This window comes from Plectropomus leopardus, chromosome 8, assembly GCF_026936395.1.
Source record: "Plectropomus leopardus strain MGB_pleo_1.0 chromosome 8, ASM2693639v1, whole genome shotgun sequence".
Taxonomy (NCBI): Eukaryota; Metazoa; Chordata; class Actinopteri; order Perciformes; family Serranidae; genus Plectropomus; species Plectropomus leopardus.
This window is the reverse complement of record NC_142183.1, coordinates 9,456,490-9,471,915: the sequence shown is the minus strand read 5'-3', so window position 1 is coordinate 9,471,915 and position 15,426 is coordinate 9,456,490. Positions and strand designations below refer to the sequence as shown.

Sequence of the window (15,426 nt, the reverse complement as noted above, 5' to 3'; positions counted from 1 at the left end):
TATTTCAAAGTTAATTAAAATGTAATAATTTTTGTCAACTAAAACTAAACATAAAATATTAGGGATACAATTTACTAAAATGTGACAAACTAATACGCATTTTGTCATTAACACTAAATTTATAATAGCCAAAATTAACAGTCAATTGTACCAGGTAAAGCTACTTTAGATGAAAAGAAAAAGGAAAAAAACAAAGTGCAAATAAGGACTCTTGTGGCAGGAGAAGTCTTTGTCCTGTGCCACTGTACAAAGAACACTGATCGATGATTGCACAGTCACCATGCAACAGTTTGCTGATTAGCCACACAGTTTTAATCCCTCAAATATCGACTGGAATGTAAATTAGACAGACGAAAACCAAGATATGCTCACCCCAAGAACTACACATCAAAAGATGTCTTCTTAAGCAGACCCAGTCATTACCAGTGGTGTGACATCTGAGTAGCTGAATAGGCATGGCACTAACCGTGCTGGAGCATGACTTCTGTCCACCGTTTGATGCCCATAGAGTGCAGACCTTTGATCTAATTTTAGTCTGTGCCTTGCCCTTCACACAAATACTCATTATCTGAGGCACAGCCGGAGTGGTGGTACAGTGCCAATCGGATGTACCATCAATTCTTGCTGAAGGAGTGAAGATTTTACACTGTAGGAATGAAAAAAAAACCCTCTGAAAAACAGAATTTTTTTTTTTCATGGTGAAAATGTTGGGCTATGAGCCCAGCCATCTGGGATTGGGAGGAACAAACCCAGCAAGGGATATGAGAGGAAAAATTAATCTCTGCCTCTGCGGTAAGAAGTTTGCTGTCACTTGTTGCTAAGACCACAAAGCTGCACAGTATAATGACCTTAAACCCCCTCTAGATGGTTTGGAAGTTTCTGACTCCCCTCCTAAAAGCAGCTCCTTTCCTATTCTGGTTCATTTTAGGAACAACACAGAGCAATGCTTCTGGTGTTAACATAGATTAGCTTGCCAAACACCACTTGTGTTTTCCCTAGGTGGGAGAGTCCTTCTGAGTTGCACTCCAGTCTCCACTGATCGGTTAAATGCTCTGACCCCTCTATCAGTTGCTTGTAAATGATCAAGTGCTCTGTAATTTGTCCTTTTTCTCTGTCATACTGTATTAACACAGCAGAGGCTACTCTGCTGTCATGCATACAACTCTCTCCCCAGTATCCCTATGAGGAACAGGATGCTGCATCACATCATTTTCTTTTCTCCTCTTTCTCTTTCTCCTCCTCTCTCTCTGTTTAACAGTTCACTATTACCATCCATCTGCTGTTTTCATGTCTCATCAAAGATTTTTCTTCCCCCCACCAACTTTAAATATTCACTTCGTGTTCTTTCAACAATAGCTTACAAACACTTGGAAATAATTGAGTCTCAGCGGGCTGACAAAAAAGGGAGCAGTGATCGTGCGCAGTGGAAGTGATCAAATATGGCCTTGAGCCAACCGTCTTTGTAGATGGTCTTTGTATTGCCATTGATCTGGGGGTGGATACACCCAAGGAATACATTATTTATGCACTTTTTTTTCCTCCCGACAGTTGAAAGTAGTGAGTCACAAACAGTAATGGGATTAGATGGGTGTTGCACCGGAAAAGAGGAAACCAGGGTCGCTGAGTATATGGGTAACCCTGAGGACCAAAGGCAGTGGCCACAAAACAGTGTGGTAGAAGGCTTTCATCTCCTAACAGAACAGTAATTGTCAAGATAATGTACTCCTCAACCTCACTGTACACAATGTGCCATGTCATCATTACTATGGGCACAAAAAGTTCTTTTAACAACCTATCAAACCTCACTGAGTCAACCCTACACCCCTGCAGAAAGCTGTTAAAGGCATGTCTTTTTCCTCCCGCAGGGCAAATAAGTAACTATGTGATTATCAGCTGCAATCTGCCTCCGAGTTTACCTCATGTGGAACGTTTATGTGGTCGTGCTTTCACTATGCATCCATATGAATTACAAAAGATGAAACAATAAATGTGGTGATTTGGTTTTAGCATTTTTAGTGTCTCAGGTCATTAAGTCAGTAATTAGCTGAAGGAAGCTAAGCTGTTTCCCCCTCTTAAGTAACACAAACATGTTGAACAGGCTTCCGGATGCAGTCATGTACAATAATCCCATTACTTTCTGTTGAGTGCTTTTAGAAATAATGCATCTTAACATGTTCAAAGCATCTAAATTATTCATATTCCTGTGAAGTGTTTATGCGTGTGTGTGTGTGTGTGTGTACATGTGTGTGGGGGGGGGGTTCATGGGACATATATGTCTTAAATAAGTTGACCATTGTCATTTCCCCACCACCTTATGATCGAGTGTACTTCACACTGATAATACAGTATATTGCCAAAAAAAACACAACAGAATATTCAGAGCTCGACATTAAGGCTTATCTGCTTGTCTGAGACAAGTGGATTTTTTTGAAGGACAAATGGAAGAGAAATTAAGTTGCTCCACCAGACAAGTTTAAAGTCATAAACACTCGGATACTGCTCGAAGTTCAAACATTTTACCTCAGAAGAAAAGTGGCGGCAATTCTCCTTCAGTCTCCGCAGCCTGGCCAAGTCGCAGGGAAAGCACCAAGAAAACTAACGTTACAACTGCATCGCACACGTCAAAAAGACAACGAAAATTTGTAAACTGCTGAAGTGATTAATTTAACTGGGCGCACTGCAACAAAGAGGAAGGGGTAATGTTCTGCGACATCTGCCAGAGGCGTCCAAACTTGTCTGACAGGTAAGTGACATTAGCCAGCTAGCGCCGGCAGCTGTGTTATCCACAATATGACTATAACGTTAGTTAAGCACCAACCTGGAGACTTGTGACTTACTCTCAAAGAATCAGTCACAAAGACCCAAAAGTACATTTTGAGATTAGCAACAAGCACAGCTAACTGGAGAGGAGGGTAAGCTAGTTGAGAGACAGCGAGCAGGCTTACTGACAGTGGCTGCGAGTGGCACCTGTCAGGCACCTGTCAGCTGCCGAGCTGAGTGGCACCACAGTGGCACCCTGTTGAGAGACGCCTCCCTCAACTCCCCCGACTCTCTGTCAACGATGAAAAAAATGTGCATGGTATGTTTTTTAATATTTAAAAAACAGAGGATTGGTTTAGACTCCTAAAGAATATAACAGGAAATGACCTGACAAAAAGATAAATAATATAGATAAATAAAATATAGATATTTTTCCATAGTCTAGTTTTAAATATATTATTATCAATATATATCCTTTTTCTAATTATTTTCTTTCTCTCTTTTTTAAAGCAATTTTTTAAGGTTACTTTTTGTTACCTTTTACTCTTTTACTGTTTGTTTGGGTTTTTTGTGTGTTTTTGTTTTGTTTCTTTTGCATTTTGCAGCGCATTTCATGCCAAGTTGCTGATATCCTCTTTTTTTTAAAGAAATCATACCAATTTGCTTGGGGTTCAAAGGTTTAAATGATTATGAAAGACATCAGAGCACAGCACAAGAAAACCATAACCACAAACCATGTGCTCTTCTCTTCTAGCTGACAGAGAGTCAAAAGGTGAAAACATTAAATATGGCCACTTTAATAAAACTCATGAATTGAATTATTTATATGTTAAAGGTGTTTGGATGCTTTAAACTAATTGTTTGAATTCTGCTTTCACAAACAAAACAAAAATATAAATGTATCCATTCTTTAAGTATTTATCACTTTTTCAATATTTTACATATAGCATTAAACAATTTTGTTATGAATGTACATGTGCTACATTTTCAAGCAGGTTTGCAGCAGAGACAGGAGCTTTGTCGGCTGATGTTCTACTTCATGTGGTCACAGGAAACTGAGTTACCTGGATGTTGTCATTCATTGCCTTTTACTTACTGGAACTCCTACACTATCTCCTCTGTTTTATTGGAGACAGAAAGGATCAAACACATTATAGTTGTTCAAGGACCATGAACTGCTAAGATGCAAAAAGCATGGTTCATATCCACACCAAAGAGCTTCTCTACAAACATTCCTCTTGCTCGTTGATTAAAAAGTCTATCAAAGGCAAAAATGTTAAACAGCCTTTTTCTCTTTCCTGGCAGGGGCAGTATCTTTGTTGCTAAGCACCCATTCCTGCATTGTCTTTGCATTGCACATCACACAGATCACCTCCAGATCAAGCGGTAGGCCGATGTCCAGTACTGTGATGTCTTTCTCTCTGTTTTTTTGGAGAGCAAATGTTCCTGTAGCTGGTGATCTTTACTGTGTCTGTTAATCAATCCAGTCTCTCCAGTGAGGACTTCAAACCATGTTGCTGACAAATAACCAAATGATCTTCAGGAAAAAAAAACAAAGTTTTTGCCAATAAATGTGAATGTTTTCATATATAAAAAGCTAGTAGAATCACTGGTGTTACAAAAATGGACATGTAGGCCTACAAATCCTTTTAGCTTTTTAGCTCAACATTATGCATCATGCAACAGTGACTTTTCCTTTTTCAATAGCTAGACAAAGCACACTCACACACACACAGACAACAAGAAACACCGTTTTTTTCAGAGCCCATGCTATATAAGCCCCCTGTCTCTGTGTATCTGTATGGATGAGCTCCAGGCTGTGACCAGTAGACCCAGAGTTGGACAGCCTGACATCCCCTGAGGTGCCCCTGTTTCCCTCCTATTCATTCTTCCATCACAAGCAAAGCCCCAAGTGCTGGAGGATTTTACACTAATACATGCTCATTGATTTATAATTCACAGTGACCATGTCGGCATCCAAGGCTAGGAATTACACATGTTGACAATAGCAGTGGCGCTTGTATACTTGGAAGTAAAGGTCAATGTTTAAATTTGGAGGTTTAATTCCCGGCTCATCAAACAGGAGTGGGCAGCACAGTCTCTGCAATATCTAATGTGGCAGGCAGGCTGTATTTCTGAGGACATGTACATTTAATCTCTGTCATGCATTGCCTACATTTTAAGGGTGGCAGGAGAGAGCTAGTCGCTGTAGTGCTGTCATCCACAATGTTATTCACAGAGGCATGTGATGTCATTTATATCCCATAGCCTGCATCTTTGAACATGGAATATATGGGCTCATTTGTGATGTAGCTACTACTGTATGCGCTATATAGTGGAGCTATATAGTGTGGCTCATAGTTATTGAGAGAATACATATTTTTAGAATGAAAAGTAATAATGGTTTACTTATCATGGCAGTATAGGTGTTCCATCATGGACTGCCAACAGAGACATATAGAATATTTATCCATAGTCTTTTTGGTGCTGTTGCAGTGTTTTGGTATACTGTCTCAAAGCAGTTTGATATTCTTAAAGGGGTGGTTCAGATTTTTTGAAGTGGGGTTGTATGGAGTACTTATCCACAGACAGTATATTACATACAGTACATGTCAGTTGGCATGCTTCCAATTTAAAGAAGTAGGCCGGAGTCGAACATGGAAGCAATTTACTGCTGTGGAAAGGGTCAGCCACAAAATGTATTTTGCCAACTTAAAAACAGTTAGACCTAAAAAAAAAAATCTATATGCAATTAAGTGTATGTTGTATTTAAGAGTATTTTCACTGCTTTATTTTAATGTCAGACAGTGTATTCCAATTTGGAGCTGTTTTATCGCTCTCTTTAAAGAGAGACTCAGTTTAGAAAATCAGTGATTTAACATGGCTGAACACAGGAGCTGCTGGTCTACTGCTGCCTGATACAGTTATTTTGCTTATGGTATTGTGCCACTTAGTGGTTCAAAAGGGTTTGTTTAAATTTGCCAAAGTCACACAACAACACTAACTAACTAATTGAAGCAGCGGTAGACCAGCAGCTCTGGTCTTCAGCGCACAAAAATCACTGTTCTTGTAAATGGAGTCTGGTAGCATTGATAAGAGCAAAGCTGGGAAACTAAAGCCTTTCCTGTTGAAAATGGCAGTATCACAGAAAGTTAAGCAGTGAAAGTACTCTTAATATAGCATACAGCTGAACAGATATTATTTTTTGAGATGACTAAAATGTATTTTGTTGTTGACCCCTATCTTCAGCAGCACTATGCATAGTTTTCCTTTTGGACTCCAGCCTGTGTCTCCAAACTGGCTTCCAGACAGACATCTCCTGTATGTAATACACTGACTAACCATAAGTAGCCCATACAAGCCTACTTCAAAGAAAAACTGAACCATCCCTTTAAGCATCTGTGCCTTGTTTAACTTAATGTCAAAACTTACAACATAAACTCTGTAGTTTGTTGTTTAGATACAAAAGTTTCGTTCACAATCTGTACATATACTGATCTTGTGGTGACATACATAATTGATTTTCTAATGTTAATGGCACAAACAAAAATCCGAGTGAAGTCAAGAATCCAGTGAATCACTATGTAAACAAAGCTCATAGTTGGCAGGCAGTGTTTTCATGGAGAATGTCATTCTGTAATGACAAATAACAAATTTTATGTGAGAAAAAAAAATTCTGTTCTTCTGTCATTGCACACCAATGAGATGGTTGTTTAGATTTAGTTTCCTTTCTTTTAGAAAGTGGAACAGTAAAAAGCAGCAACAAAGGATATATATTCACAACCACATAATGGAAAAAAAAGCTTATTAATACCTGATTAATGTGCCAATCTGAATGAGAAAAATGCAATAAAATCTCACAAAAGAATTCTGGGTTATGTAATAAAAAATAAAACCAGCAATTACTCCTACATACTGGCTTATAGTGACACATTTTAAGAGATAGGATAGTAAGAATATTGACTATTCTAAAGACAAATTTACCAGCTAATCACAATTTAGTCAGCTTTATTATCACATCAGCTAAAACATCACCAGTAAGGTGAAAAAAATATCTAAATGAATTTTAAACATCATTTATTTACAACTGATCCAAGGGGCATGATGACATCCTGACAAGTCCTGAAATTTTACCAGTTTTTATTTTCTCAATCCCTAAAATCCTATTTCTCTACCCAATAGCTACCTATAAACCAGCAAACACATAGTCTTTCACACGCACACAATAGCCCACATTTGCTCCAGACAAGCAACTGAATCATCACACAACATCCCTCTGTAACCAAAAGGCGAACAAGAGTAAGACCGCAGCAGGCAGAAGATTATGTGCTGCCGTCACAACCTCCGTCGCCTCCCTGAAAGACTCTAAAATGTCTGGAGCTTCCACTTGACAGTCAAACCTCTGGTAACACTATGAGCAGAGTAAGGAGAGGAGAGGAGAAAGCTGCAGCGATAAAGAGAGCAGGAAAGAAGCTGGAAGAGGAGAAGGAGTTCTTATCTATTCAGCATGCTCCCCAGCCCAGGAGCAACGGCATGACAACGGCTCTAATGAGTCTCTCACCCAACTGACAGCCATCGGAGATTATACGAATATAAGAAAGAAGCATGCAATAAATTAAAAGGGCAACACTGAATTGAGCCCCTCCTCCTAATTTATTGGCACTTCATGCAACAGCCTGAAATAGAGCAGGAGGTGACTGCAGTATAAGGGAGTTCAGCAGCAAAGCTGTTATGAAATTGGGTTGGTTGCACTTACTGGATAGCAGCCAACTGTCACTATCTTTATAGAACGGAGCAGGTATAATATGAGCTTTTTGTGCCTGTACAGGAATTAATCTTGTGTTATCTTGCCTGTCTTCTTTTACACCAATAGAATAGTCAAGATTGACATTTAGGCTCTGAAACGCAATAAAAAGCAGGGCCATCAATTATAAAAACTACTGTATGTATTATTAGACCCATTATCTCCTTTCTAGATTCCCTCCTAATTTTGCTTGTATTCTTTGAACTGCTCCTTCAGATTGAAACTAATTATTTCCATGAAGAACATTTTCTTTCCAGGAGATGAAAATAAAGAGTCCACAAGATCCCGCACAACACCTGGGGAGACAAGCCACTTCATTCTCCCAAAACAAGGTTTTAAGGTGTGTAGATGTTCTTACTTTTCCCCACAGACTCCTTAAAGAATAAGAAACTAACAAACATCCAAGCTGGTCTCGACCCGCTGTAAGCCCAAAGGATGCCAGGATCAGTGACCTGCACTAACAAGTGCGGGTCCAGTGTCCTGCTGAGAGCCTTTCATAGTCTGGCAGAAGCGGGGTTATGGGAGCTTGTCCAATGTAAGAGACACAAGTGCTATTGGAGAGCCCATAGTCCCCTTAGAGGCAGAGGAGGTATCCATGTACTGACATTTCCACCATTGTTGCAATGAAAAGACTACACTCTGACATATCCGGATCTATCTGTGAAGCATTAGTGGGGATACTGTAGTGTCTGTAATGACCTAACCTTTCTGGGCACCAGCTCGGCCACTCACAGCTCAAGGATGTATTTTAAACTGTTGACAGTATTTGAAAGATATTGCAACTGACTTTTTTTGTCAGTTTTCAAATTCATGCATGTATATATGCTTTAACATGAATTTAGTATTAACTAAATTTAACAAGAAATGCAAATGCTGACTAAAAAATGTCAAATCTCTATATTCAACCCTCGATCTTCTCTGCTAATACCATCACTTAACAGGCCTATACCTCGATCAAGCTTAACAAAACAATGCACACAAAGAGTTGAATATGCAAGCAGCCGCTCACCTTGATACAAGACACAGCATTTCTGTTATGATTTAAAGAGCAAAGCGGTCAATACTCTAAATACCCTGCTTCACAGCTGAAAACTGAGGGTGGGTGCAGAGAAAGGATGAAGATGGCAAAGTCGCTGTAAGGACATCCAAAAGTGGCTGATGGAGGCAAATTACAAAATGGATGGCTCCAACATTGGCCTTGCTGTAAAGGAACTAGTATCAGTCTTTCCTTGCTATTAGGATATAGACAGGTTATTCTACTGTGTGAATATTTAATGATCCTTAATTAGCTGAAAAAAATGGACTGGTCAGTAATGGTGTGTAAGTGGTTTGGCTGTGTTTGCTGTTTTTTGGCTCAAAAGATAAACGCTAGATGAATTGCACAGTATAAGAAAACATGCATAACACAAGGACACAGAGGACATAGTGTCCCTTTACACACCACAAAGGGGCACTGTAAAACATGGATGCCTAGGATGTTACAGAACAGGTCACATGTGCTCTTCACTGCACTCCTCTGTTTAAACAAGAGATGACAAATGAACTGACATCAGCATATTTACATTTGAGCTTGATGCAATAAGCTATGGATTATTTTTTGGGTGGTATTCTGGACTGGAGTGACTCCAAGAATCCTCTCTGATTCATTATGGAAAGATAATTTGTATACTTCAAGTGACAGAAAAGCACACTACCCTTGAATCATGTCTTTAGTCCTCTTTTATTTAGTTTTTGGTCTTTTAATTCATAACCTTGTAGTGGCATGCTCCACTGTGTCCCACCATAATGAGAGAAGAAACATGGCACTTTGCAGTTTGAATGCTTGTAGTCTTAACTATGCACTTGCTAGGATTTAGGTCTTGTGTAAAGAGAGACGTATTAGGGGAGGCAGAGATTCAAATCAAGGTTATAACATAAGGTCTCTTTGATTAACCCTTAAAAACTTGGATCAACTTCACATTTCTTCAGCTGCTTTCAGTTCGTGAGTATTTCAAGCTCAGTTTTCAAGCCTGAGCAAATTGGTGTGATTTATTCCAAAAACATGAGTAATAAGGCAATTAGCAACTTGGTAACTTCCACACATTGCAAGAAATGATTAGATTTGGAAAATTATTTTTAAAATGCTAGGTAAAAAGGTCTAGAGAAAAAAAGTAGTTTTCATAGTTATCATAATTACATATTAAAAATTATATCACAGAACTATTATATTTTTTTTCCAGGTCATTTCCTTGTACGCTTTTTTTTTGTTGTTTGTTTGTTTGTGATTTTCGTATGCTTTTTAGTAAAATCTCACTAATTTTGGAGTAATTTCTTATTTTACTGCTCACTGCCACCTCTCATGTTTTTTTAAAAAAAGCAAACCTATTTCTTCAGGTTTCAGGGTTCAGCTATGGACACTACTCGAGGACATTCAATCTTTGTTTTTTCCTGGGGAATAGCCCAAAAGACTTTTTCGCTTGTTTTATCTCAACTGCCATATAGTGCAACATGCTCTGCCCCCAACTCTAAGCCAGCTACGTCACCCCTGACCCTTACTAATGCTACTTGTCGACACATGCGGAGAGCGACTTTTCCTAAGGTGGTACGACACTTATTGCCCTGAGCAGCCTGCCCGGGAAGGTCAAACCACGAAGTGACAAAGACAGCAAGGTCACTGTCAATGGAAGCTGTTCGTACTTCGTCAGTTCTCAAGCCCCAGACAGCCTCTTCCTGGTTGCTATATCCCAAAAGGGCTGCACTGCCACCAGCAGTCACTTAGCACATCACATCTTCAACAGACAGCAGACTGAAGCCCTTTGTGTTCCTTTTCCTTATCTCTTTTGCCAAGTGTTTCTCTTTTGTACATAAAAGAAACTGTGGCTCTACTTCCTATGTTTGATCTCAGTCTATGTTACTTTAAGTGACACTGTTAGCTCACTGCCTAAAATATGAATGCAAATTTGAAAAACACAAGTTACTCAGTGAACACACACATATGCCCTCACTGTCAAATATTCACCACGCTTGGCCAATGCTTTTGTCACTTTAATAAGATTATGGTGAGAGTAGCTGTTGTCATGTTTATCCAAAGGTCTTCCCCCAAATGTCTTTAAGGAAAGGGCTGCCATTCATTTCAAATAATCTGTTTTTTTCTGTGAAGCATACTTTATTAAAACAGAATTCTTTCCCCCTCCTTTTAGCAGCAGTCGACCATGATGAGTAAGCATATTCCATAAATGACCCAGCTGTTCGAGCATATTGTGTTTCGCCTCATCAGGGATTCAAGGGGGCTGACAACAGATCAGCCGCATCCGTTCGCGGCTTGGTCTCCAGTTGACCAGACCTCCATAGAAATAAGGTCCTCTGTTTGTCTCAGCCAGCTGGTGGTGTATATGGTACAGATGTGTGGCTCGTGAAAGCTAGCATGGATATGTTAATGTGTTGGGACAACAACTATTATACACACATTAGCTTTTAAACTGAACGTATGTGGTGATAGCTACATAAAATTTTTTTAAGAAGTACTCCTACTAACAACATCAACCATACACCACTGAAGAAGTGAATTTATTTAAGTATTAGTTTCATTTTTAACAAAATAAGACAAATGGAAATAATATATATATGTATATATATATATATATATATGTATGTATGTATATATATATATATATATATATATATATATATATATATATATATATATATATATATATATATATATATACATATATAGGTATTAGATGAAACACATTAGATTGTGTGTATCTGTGGAACTCTTTCATTGACTAAGTTAGAATCTGATATTTGCAGAGTACAAAATCCCAACTGTATGCAGAGGTCATAGAGGAAAGAAAAAACTTAAATTTGAAACCCACTGTTTCAGTCTGTGATTATTGATTTTTCTTCCATGTCCTTAATGGACAGGCTAAAAATATGCTGTTCTGCTCCTGGGTACAGGCCTTGGTTTTGACAGCACTCTCTATACATCTGTCCTCTAACAAGGAAAAGTGTTGAAGCTGTATTTTGAAAGAGTATGGCAAAACTATTTTTAAGAATCAAAATGTTTTCTATTCAAAATATTTCTGAGTAAATTACTTTCTTATACATGCTAGAGCACTTAACAAACTGAACCTGAAATATCTTTATATGGCCGTGCAAAGAGGCCCTTGCACTGCAGCCCATCCTTGAAAGTGGAACAAATTCAATTTAATTTAAATCTCAGCTGGATTTTTTTACAGCTTTAAAAGCACATTCAATTTCAAATATGTTTGATTTCTGCCATTGTGTGGGCATATATGGCACAATTATTTTTCTTTCAGTAGACAGCTGAAAGGTTATGTGTAATTTGATAAAAACGTTTGCAAATCTTAACTTTAAAAAAAAAACTTTTACTTTAAAAGGAAGGGGTAGGAGCGCCCCAACAATTATTTTATATTTCTGAAAATATTCTAATAAGGCTATCTGTTCTTTCTCATTTGTTTCAATTAGGGCTGCACCTAACAAATATTTTGTACCGATTAAGCTATTGATTATTTTTTTATTGATCTAACTATTATTTTTTATTACTTGATTAATGTAACAACAGATTTACAGAAAATAATGTTTTAAAACGCTGCAAGGCATTATTCCCTAACAAAAAATAGCCCAGTCTTAACTGGTTATCTGTGTTTTATAATCTGACATAAAGTCACTCCAATATGAAATGAATGCAAGAGCTTGTTCCACTCAAGTAAAAGGAATGTAGCGCAGTCTACATTTAGCAATCCAACAGCAAAATAAATAAAACAATGTAAAAGTCAAGTCACTTAACAAAACAGTTACTCTTTGTTACAGTAACAAACTTAAAATCTAGCAGTCAAACAAAATATCTTACAGTAAAATTATTGCAATTTGAATAACAATATAACTTAAGGCATATCGCTGCCTGCTGTATTTTCAGATATATAAGCACATATTCCTCTCATTAATGAAGTTATACAAGCTTCTGCACAGCTGAAAACCCCTTCCTGTAAATGTTTCAAAATAAAATGCACTGTATCAGCAACTGATGGCATTCTGTCCACAGAGACACAGACAGATAGCTTTTGTTTTGAAAGGGAAGCAAGAAAGTTGATGTAAAACAAACGTCTTTGTATTTCCTCATCTCTGTAACAGAGAGAGACTTTAAACTGCAGTATAAAGTGGTACAGAGTCAACAAACGCGAGCTTCACGCTTAAAAAAAACGGGGAGCAACCATTTCTCTAGATGTTCCGCAGCTGACACGCAGCTCAGATGCGCCTGACAAGCGCTCCTTGGGCGAGCAGTGTGCACGCTCTAACTTGATACACAAGCGCCGAAACAAAAAACAACACAATCAGCGCAGCTCACGCTCTCATGGCACGCGCTGTGTAAAACGGTGTGATGCGTCGACGCACGTTAAGTAAATCGATGTATTTACGTAATCGATTACGCCAATGCATCGCCCCAGCCCTAGAGTCAATAACAAATATAATGTAATGCCTCACTAACATAAGAGATATGTTAATTTAGTTTACATTCACTTTCCAACAAACAATATAATGGTGCAATAGATATTTCACAGCAGATACCTTGCCTACACTTTCTTTTATTCCTGCATTTTGTAACAGTGATCCACTACCTTAAAGCTAACCACATCTTTAGAAATGATATATCAATTAGTGATACTCATGGAATATTAATATTAATCATCCCCTTATCGACAATGTGTAATCCCATGATACCACTGGCAATATTAAAACCTGTTAGCAAAATTGCAAGCCTGATTGGCAACATCTATATTTCACTGATATTTTGCTGATTCTACACCAAAAAGATACACATGATTGAAAATGATTTATTACACTTGGAAGAAGGTGTGTGTAAGATTTCAGCTGCTTACTGGCATGCATGCATACTGATTCAAACACTGGTTTCGTGCGTAATAAATCAAGAGCCCAGAATTTTTGCACTCATAGTTCTATCCTCTGATTTCTGCCCCACATAAACATGATGTCAATGCCATTGAATAATCACGATGTAGAAGAGGGCTCCTTCCCTCTGTCCCGTCCATCCTGTGAACCACTAGATGCATTATATCACTGAAAATGGAGGGCCTCGTCTTTGACTCCTTTACCAACATCAGAAATTGGAGAAAAACAAACTGCATACTGTATAACCCCTTTAGCACAGAGTGAAGAGGATTATACACACACAGGCAGACACTCACCTGAGCACAAAGTATGTATGCACACTGTGCACATACCCTATTTGCTTAACCACATAGACACAGATGTATACAAGCACACAGTCTCGCATCAGTGCACATATGCAGTGTCTGAACCAAATCATTTACCAAATCCAAAGGGCTGAAAGAGGCAGACACAGCATTGCTAATTCACAGTTAAAGGAAATACAAGGAAGAGCAAAGTCGGTCTTAGTGCTTTCCTTTAACCATGCTGCTCCATATCAGAGGCAATGCGTCAGTCCTACCATGGTTAACACTCAATAAAACATCAAAAGGGATGAAGCACAGAGCTCTGGACAAATACACACCCACGCAGATACCAGATACACTCAGAAAATCTCTTCCACTAACACGCTCTCTTAAACACGTATGTGCACACTTATACGCATATTTGACGCATGCATACTGTAGATGTTACTCATTAGATTAAATGAATACAGCAAGCAAAGCAGATGACATGTCTGCATCTCTTTCAAGAGGAAGCAATTACACACCACGCCTCCTGAATGCTAAATGTGATTTCAATACAATATTTGTGCGCACCAGACTCTTGCAATCAGGCTTTATATGCAGGGGAACAATTGGTGATTTGAGCCACCTATAGCCAGTCAACGCCAGATACACAGGAGCTGTCATCAACTTCCCATCAGGCTCCACTTCCCCCCAGTGGATGCTTTGCAAGAGGAGAGACACTTCTTTTGAAATTTTTATATCCAGAGGCAAAGGCATTTAATGGTCACTGTTTTGCATGTTACATGAGGAGGTGGCATTTTAATCATCTGGCCAGGCTGAAGTTGGGCTCTGACAGCTCAGACAGGCTATTTATTATTCAATTATTTTAAATATTTCAGGGGACCAACAAGATGCTCATGCAATCATAAATATTTCAACCATTGCTTTACAAAAGCAGGTAGCCTTGCACTTGTCTGGTATTGATCAAGAGGGCAGCAGATTCACTCTTCCCCAAAAAGAGAACACAATAATATGCCTTTTCCTCGCTTAGTCTGTACACTGTCTCCTAAAACAGTCCTGATCTAAAATAAACTTGTCAAACAAAAGACATATAGAAATAACAGTATAATCACTTTCCCATATGAGGAGAAAAGCAAGAAAAACAGATAGATAAAGAGACATGGAAAGAGATGCACTGCTAGACCACAAACCTACTGACAAACTTACATATACATGAAAACCTGAAGGTGTAATGTAGGGCATCTGAGATAGTGTAATACTGGAAACAATCAGTTCTCTGCGAGAGCAGATAAAAGGGACCGAACAGCCTTCAAAATGCAGAGGCACTCACCATTATGAATAAAATGAAGCTACTGTATAAAAGTAATTCCCTGAGCTCTCAGATACTAGCTGCCGCAAAGACGAGGACAAACAGCCACCGCAATTATGCCCCTTCCACTAGCAGCCACCCCTGCTGATAACCACTCTGTAGCAAGGAAGCAAAGATCTGAATTGCTTTGCAGACAGGCATCTCCCCTCTCAGCAAACACACATGCATAAGTATGCAGAAACACATAGATAAATTCTTCTCTGCAGAGGGGAGTAGCCTTTCAATAGCCATGAAAAAAAGCATCATGTTCTGCGTAAGCCCTGGGACATGTTATGATATTATTTAGACATATA

At 38.6% G+C, this 15,426-nt stretch overlaps 1 protein-coding gene across 3 annotated transcripts in view; it reads right to left on the bottom strand.

Moving 5' to 3' along the window:
• Positions 1-15,426, bottom strand: part of LOC121948531 (leucine-rich repeat and immunoglobulin-like domain-containing nogo receptor-interacting protein 2) — a 269,787-nt gene that overhangs the window by 246,699 nt on the left and 7,662 nt on the right. The gene's annotated exons all lie outside the window — the stretch shown is intronic.